This window comes from Coregonus clupeaformis, unplaced genomic scaffold (assembly GCF_020615455.1).
Source record: "Coregonus clupeaformis isolate EN_2021a unplaced genomic scaffold, ASM2061545v1 scaf0079, whole genome shotgun sequence".
Taxonomy (NCBI): domain Eukaryota; kingdom Metazoa; phylum Chordata; class Actinopteri; order Salmoniformes; family Salmonidae; genus Coregonus; species Coregonus clupeaformis.
Window position 1 is genome coordinate 500,181 of NW_025533534.1, and position 7,692 is coordinate 507,872.

General features: G+C 44.1%; 1 long non-coding RNA gene across 1 annotated transcript; it reads right to left on the reverse strand.

Annotated features, from left to right (window-relative positions):
- Nucleotides 1-2,923: 2,923 nt before the first annotated feature.
- Nucleotides 2,924-5,209, reverse strand: LOC123483333. Its single transcript, XR_006658193.1, has 3 exons — nucleotides 5,087-5,209; nucleotides 4,658-4,772; nucleotides 2,924-2,992 (listed from the first exon to the last, which is right to left on the reverse strand). It is a non-coding gene; the product is annotated as an uncharacterized LOC123483333 (long non-coding RNA).
- Between the last annotated feature and the right edge of the window lie 2,483 nt (nucleotides 5,210-7,692).

Consider the following 7,692-nt stretch of genomic DNA (forward strand, 5'->3'; position numbering starts at 1 on the left):
AAATAGAGCTTTTTGGTCTAAACTCCACTCGCCGTGTTTGGAGGAAGAAGAAGGATGAGTACAACCCCAAGAACACCATCCCAACTGTGAAGCATGGAGGTGGAAACATCATTCTTTGGGGATGCTTTTCTGCAAAGGGGACAGGACGACTGCACCGTATTGAGGGGAGGATGGATGGGGCCATGTATCGCGAGATCTTGGCCAACAACCTCCTTCCCTCAGTAAGAGCATTGAAGACGGGGTCGTGGCTGGGTCTTCCAGCATGACAACGACCCGAAACACACAGCCAGGGCAACTAAGGAGTGGCTCCGTAAGAAGCATCTCAAGGTCCTGGAGTGGCCTAGCCAGTCTCCAGACCTGAACCCAATAGAAAATCTTTGGAGGGAGCTGAAAGTCCGTATTGCCCAGCGACAGCCCCAAAACCTGAAGGATCTGGAGAAGGTCTGTATGGAGGAGTGGGCCAAAATCCCTGCTGCAGTGTGTGCAAACCTGGTCAAGACCTACAGGAAACGTATGATCTCTGTAATTGCAAACAAAGGTTTCTGTACCAAATATTAAGTTCTGCTTTTCTGATGTATCAAATACTTATGTCATGCAATAAAATGCAAATTAATTACTTAAAAATCATACAATGTGATTTTCTGGATTTTTGTTTTAGATTCCGTCTCTCACAGTTGAAGTGTACCTATGATAAAAATTACAGACCTCTACATGCTTTGTAAGTAGGAAAACCTGCAAAATCGGCAGTGTATCAAATACTTGTTCTCCCCACTGTATGTGAGAATGCTGTTCATTGACTATAGCTCAGCATTCAACACCATAGTGCCCACAAAGCTCATCACTAAGCTAAGGACCCTGGAACCAAACACCTCCCTCTGCAACTGGATCCTGGACTTCCTGACGGGCTGCCCCCAGGTGGTAAGAGTAGGCAACAACACATCTACCACGCTGATCTTCAACACTGGGGCCCCTCTGGGGTGCGTGCTTAGTCCCCTCCTGTACTCCCTGTTCACCCACGACTGCGCGGCCAAACACGACTCCAACACCATCATTAAGTTTGCTGACGACACAACAGTGGTAGGCCTGATCACCGACAATGATGAGACAGCCTATAGGGAGGAGGTCAGAGACCTGGCAGTGTGGTGCCAGGATAACAACCTCTCCCTCAATGTGAGTAAGACAAAGTCGCTGATCGTGGACTACAGGAAACGGAGGGCCGAACATTAACATCGACAGGGCTGTAGTGGAGCGGGTCGAGACTTTCAAATTCCTTGGTGTCCACATCACCAACAAACTATCATGGTCCAAACACATCCAAGACAGTCATGAAGAGGGCACGACAACACCTTTTCCCCCTCAGGAAACTGAAAAGATTTGTCATGGGTACCCAGATCCTCAAAAAGTTCTACAGCTGCACCATCGAGAGCATCCTGACCGGTTGCATCACCGCCTGGTATGGCAACTGCTCAGCATCAGACCGTAAGGCGCTACAGAGGGTAGTGCCTACGGCCTAGTACATCACTGGGGCCAAGCTTCCTGCCATCCAGGACCTATATGCTAGGCGGTGCAAGAGGAAGGCCCAACGTTTTTTCAAAGACTCCAGTCTCCCAAGTCATAGACTGTTCTCTCTGCTACCGCACCGCAAGCGGTACCGGAGCGCCAAGTCTAGGACCAAAAGGCTCCTTAACAGCTTCTACCCCCAAGCCATGGTCCTCTGTAGCTCAATTGGTAGAGCATGGCGCTTGTAACGCCAGGGTAGTGGGTTCGATCCCCGGGACAACCCATAGGTAAAAATGTATGCACACATGACTGTAAGTCGCTTTGGATAAAAGCGTCTGCTAAATGGCATATTAATATTATTAATATTATAAGACTGCTGAACAATTAATCAAATGGCCACACGGACTATTTACATTGACCCTCCCCCCCTTTGTTTTTACACTGCTGCTACTCGCTGTTTATCTATGCATAGTCACTGTACCCCTACCTACATGTACTAACCTGTACCCCTGCACATTGACTCGGTACTGGTACCCCCTGTATATAGCCTCGTTATTGTTACTATTTTGTTTTACTTTAGTTTATTTAGTAAATATTTTCTTAACTCGTTCTTGAACTGCATTGTTGGTTAAGGGCTTGTAAGTAAGCATTTCACGGTAAGGTCTACACCTGTTGTATTCGGCGCATTTGACAAATAACATTTGATTTGATTTGATATTGAAGTGCTTTGAAGACCATTTCCTACTGTGCTAAACATTTAGGCCCAGTCCAGAAACAAGCCCTAGACACTTGTGTAGATCTGAATTAATTGAATAGGTATACAGTATGTTCCTTTTCTGTGGTTGAGACCCCATCCCAGTCTAATGTAATGCTCCAGATGTAGGATCTTAATTTGAGCCAGTTTGCTACAGCAGGAAAATAATCCTACAGCAACAGGAAATTTGAATTATTATATGGATTATAATTAATGGACATTTTCTGTAGGGGTTGATACATTTTCCTTTGGGCAAATCAAGTCTGACATTTTAAAGTGGAAATTACAAACTTTAGAAGTCTTTTTAAACCTTGAATACACAACAAGTTTGCATTTCCTACATCTGTATGTTATAGATCCGTTGAATGAATCCCTACCTAATCCCATATGGGAGATGGCCTCCAGCTTCCTGTGGGTGGAGGCCTGAGCAATGGCTTCTGGGAGCTCCAGTGGAAAAGGCAGCACATCCCTGGAGACAACACACACATACTGTACTTATTTATTATCAAATAACACAGTGTGTCATAGTAGGCTGGAACAGCACAGGGTGCCCTGTTTTGTAATGGGAGTGCCATTACAGCGTATTTACAGTCTGTGGACAAAATAGACCAAAGCAGTGGCAGTGTTATTGACAGGTAGACGGGGGTAAAGGTAGTGGTAATCACCTGCTGATGCAGTAGAAGGCCACCAATCGGCAGAGGTCTGGGAAGCTGAGGGCGGAGCTCTCCAAGGCGAAGGCTGGTGATAGGACAGAGAGCGTTTGACACCAATCACAGCTTTGTAACATTTGGCAGCATCCTTCACAAACCCGGTTCAGGATAAAGTGACTAAGGGGGCAGTTGAAATCGGTGAGGGGGGACAGTTTTGGGGGGTTCTTGCATTGGAATTATTTTGATTTCTGCTTATATCACACTATACCATAATAAACATCAAGCTAAAATGCTGAGACTCCTAGACCATTGAGTGCTTTTGAAGTGACAGGTTGGCGTGAAATCTGTAGCCCATTTCCGCTGCGCTGTATCAGCACAATGGACAGCGCCCTACACACTAAAGCAAGGCCTATTTGGTAATGAATATAGGCTTCAAAATAGATAGGGTAATTCACCTATTTCAAACGGCGTGAATGCAGCCGAATACTAGTTTCTTACCACAGTGCAGTGCATTTCAAATGCACCTTGCTTGATGATGCCTAGTGAATCCTTTGGTACCATCAATAGAATTCTTCCAGTTAGAATACCCGCCTTGGGTTAAGGCCTTATCTGCGTTAGCATTTGACCCAACACAGAACTTTCGACATGAAAAAACAAAATGCCGCATCTGCAGTAACAGAGTACTCTAGCCACTCTCTTCCTATGAACCAGTTGCTATTAAATGAACGTTTTTGGACAGAAAACCTGCGGCTAGGGTAGGATTTTAGGCTAACCTGGGGTGGCTCCTCTGTCCCAAGATCGTCAGGAACAGTCGGGGAAGGGGGAGTGGGCTGTTCACATGGGCTCTTCACACGAAGCTAGCTGGAGCTCGGCAGCATCATCGCTGCTGGCGGCCTCGGTGGTTTGATTTCCGATATCCATCGTGGCAGTGGCAGCTTAGCTGGTTAGAGCTTTTGGGTAATAACACTAACGCCTTTTACAGCTAGCTAAGAAGCTAACTAAACTCTGTAGTGGTGGGACGTCAGGCAGAGTTGAGTGAAGGAGCTTCAACTGTAAACTTGTAAATCTAAATCTAATTTACAGGCGGAGGCGTATCTTGTTTTTCACGTAGCCTACCACAGATGAGCAGCATTTTTTCACACTTTTTATGAAAACCCAAAGGAGTCATACCTAACCGCCCAGTGGCTTTTCATAGCCCTGATACAGCACAGATACAGATTTTGCGCCAACCTGTCACTCAATCATTTGAACTTTATTTTGCTATTTTTATCTAGGGACATAAAACTAAAACTGAGGTGGCAGAAGTTTAAATTGGGCTAAGCCCCCTTTTGCCCCCTCATGGAGCCGGGCCCGATCCTTCATTGATTCACAGTGGATGTTGATCACATGCAGTACTGTGTGTGTTTGTAATTGAAACTGTTCAAGTGTTTTATTGATAGTTTAGAGCAGTGTTTCTCAACTCCAGTCCTCCAGTACCCCGAACAGTACAAATTAAAATGTTAGCCCTGGACAAGCACACCTAATTCAACTTGTCAATTAATCATCAATCCCTCAATGAGTTGAATCAGGTGTTTATCCAGGGCTTCAACAAAAATGTGTGCTATTAGGGGTACTCGAGGACTGGAGTTAAGAAACACTGGTTTAGAGTGTATGTGTGTGTTGACTTTAATGTACACAAGTGTTTCATTGTTAGTTTAGAGTGTTTGTGTGTGTTGATGTTGGTGTAGCCTACATGTATGCATCTGGTACTCACTTGAGTCTTCCTCACATATGAGACACTCCTTAATGGAGGATACTGATCGGTCTGCTGTCACTCGGACACACAACACCTTCCTCTGGCTGGAGCTGCACTTACGAACCAGGAACGTCTACACACAGGGGCCAGCCATAAACATTGACAAAGAGAACAATGTATGTTCTGTTAAACAAGTACTGATGGAACTGTTGGAACTGTCCAATTAGAGCTGTCAATAACAAGTAAGTAACAGTATGTCAAGGCTAAAGTTGGGTTTTATTAGGGTTCTTTGTGAACACTTGGGGTGAGGAACTGTACAATAGGTTCCTGACTGTCTTGTATACTACTCTATTGGAAAGCTATACTAAACAGATACAGTTCACCTGACAGTCTGGGTTAGTAAATTTATTAATGATGGAATGATCTGATTGGCTCTCCCCTCCTTACCCCGACAGGTTCTCTGAGCAGGATATAGAGGGCGGAGTCAGCATTGATGGATAGCTGCAGCCAGACGGGGTGTGTGTGGAGGAGGCGGTCCAACACACTGAAACTCCTCTGGGACCCTAAATCCCCCTGCATCTAGATAGAACACAGGAAGGGGTCAATGTCTAACACACAGACACACACACACACACAGAGACACATACACACAATCTCTCTCGTCTCTTGTTTTTCCCTCTCTTCCTCTCTCTCAGAACTGCAGGCTGGATGTCACAGTGGTGACATTGTGTGGGCTGCCGAGAGCGTTGCGAGCATAGCAGCAGATGGTTGCCTTGGTTACCGAGGCCTACACATCCTACCAGGCATTCCCACTCAGTAAGAGCACCCCCCTCTCCCAACACGAGGAGATACACACCACACACACACACACACACACCAGGAGTGCAGGGAAACTGCTGGCAAGGTGAAGTCTTCTTTTTTATTTCTAGAAGGTATCATGACTTTCTCTCTTGCATACAAAACAAACAAAGTGTATTTATACCCAGTGTTTGATTGGTAATTCCTCTCCACTGGTTAACAACAATACAAAACCCTCCTCCCTCGTATCAGACAGTCAGTTGAGCTGCAGTTCTGAACAGGAATTAGTCTTTTGTTATTGTTTTCTTTGATGACTTGATGATGATAACATTAGTCAGAATAGGAGTCAGCCAAGTAGGAGACATCACTTAGAAACAAGGAAGATAACACAATGATCAAATGTTAATGTTGTCTAAACGCCTTTTTATAAAAGAAGAAATCTTCTCTAGTGAGAAACAAGTCTCAAATGACATTAAACACCATGATTAGCCGGAGGTATAATGAGAAAACAGCAGTATCATTCATAAAGGTGTCACTTTATCATCATAACCAACCTTTATTAATTTCTACCAACCTAATCACCTGCCTGAGGTCACCCATCTCTAGAGCCAGGAGTTTCTCCCAACCATAATACCGGACTAGGAAAAACTCCTGAACCTACTAAATTCCCTGGTCTTTACAAACTGATTTAACATGGTAATAGAAAACACACGAGACACACACACACACATACTGTGCCCTCTATGACTAACATAAACAACCTCCCACCTCCAGTGAGTGTGCAGGGCAGTGTAGGGGTCACCCATACTTACTTCCAGGTCTCCCTTACATAATACACAACACAGCCCCCCCACACACACACAGACTTATGTAATGCCCAGAGAGGGAGAGAGAAAATGAGAGAGCAAGATAGAGAGCGAGAGATAAAAGCTGATAAACAATATCTCCAGGAAGAGAATGTAATTGCTTTTTGTCTTGTTTGACAGTTATTCTTACATAGACTTGTAAAGGAAAACATGTGTTATGGTCTTAAGGACAGGCAGGAGGCAAAGGATAAGGTGCAAAAATTGTGGTTTCATCCACAAAGTAATGGTTGTGATGGTAGCAGTGATTATGGTAGATAAGAAATTCAGCAAAATAGGCAAAAAGGAATTACAAAAACAAGCAAAAGATTAACAAAACCTAACTTCTCCAAATAAATACAGTGAGGGAAAAAAGTATTTGATCCCCTGCTGATTTTGTAAGTTTGCCCACTGACAAAGAAATTATCAGTCTATAATTTTAATGGTAGGTTTATTTGAACAGTGAGAGACAGAATAACAACAAAAAAATCCAGAAAAACGCATTTCATAAATGTTATAAATTGATTTGTATTTTAATGAGGGAAATAAGTATTTGACCCCCTCTCAATCAGAAAGATTTCTGGCTCCCAGGTGTCTTTTATACAGGTAACGAGCTGAGATTAGGAGCACACTCTTAAAGGGAGTGCTCCTAATCTCAGTTTGTTGCCTGTATAAAATACACCTGTCCACAGAAGCAATCAATCAATCAGATTCCAAACTCTCCACCATGGCCAAGACCAAAGAGCTCTCCAAGGATGTCAGGGACAAGATTGTAGACCTACACAAGGGCTGGAATGGGCTACAAGAAGGTGACAACAGTTGGTGCGATTATTTGCAAATGGAAGAAACACAAAAAAACTGTCAATCTCCCTCGGCCTGGGGCTCCATGCAAGATCTCACCTCGTGGAGTTGCAATGATAATGAGAACGGTGAGGAATCAGCCCAGAACTACACGGGAGGATATTGTCAATGATCTCAAGGCAGCTGGGACCATAGTCACCAAGAAAACAATTCAACTATCCGGTGCCCCCGCACATTGACTCTGCACCGGTACCCCCCTGTATATATAGCCTCCCTACTGTTATTTTATTTTACTTCTGCTCTTTTTTTCTCAACACTTTTTATATTGTTGTTTTATTTTTACTGTATTTGCACTGTTGGTTAAGGGCTGTAAGTAAGCATTTCACTGTTGTGTCTGCACCTGTTGTATTCGGCGCATGTGGCCAATAAAATTTGATTTGATTTGATAACACACTACGACGTGAAGGACTGAAATCCTGCAGCGTCTGCAAGGTCCCCCTGCTCAAGAAAGCACATATACAGGCCCGTCTGAAGTTTGCCAATGAACATCTGAATGATTCAGAGGAGAACTGGGTGAAAGTGTTGTAGTCAGATGAGACCAAAATTGAGCTC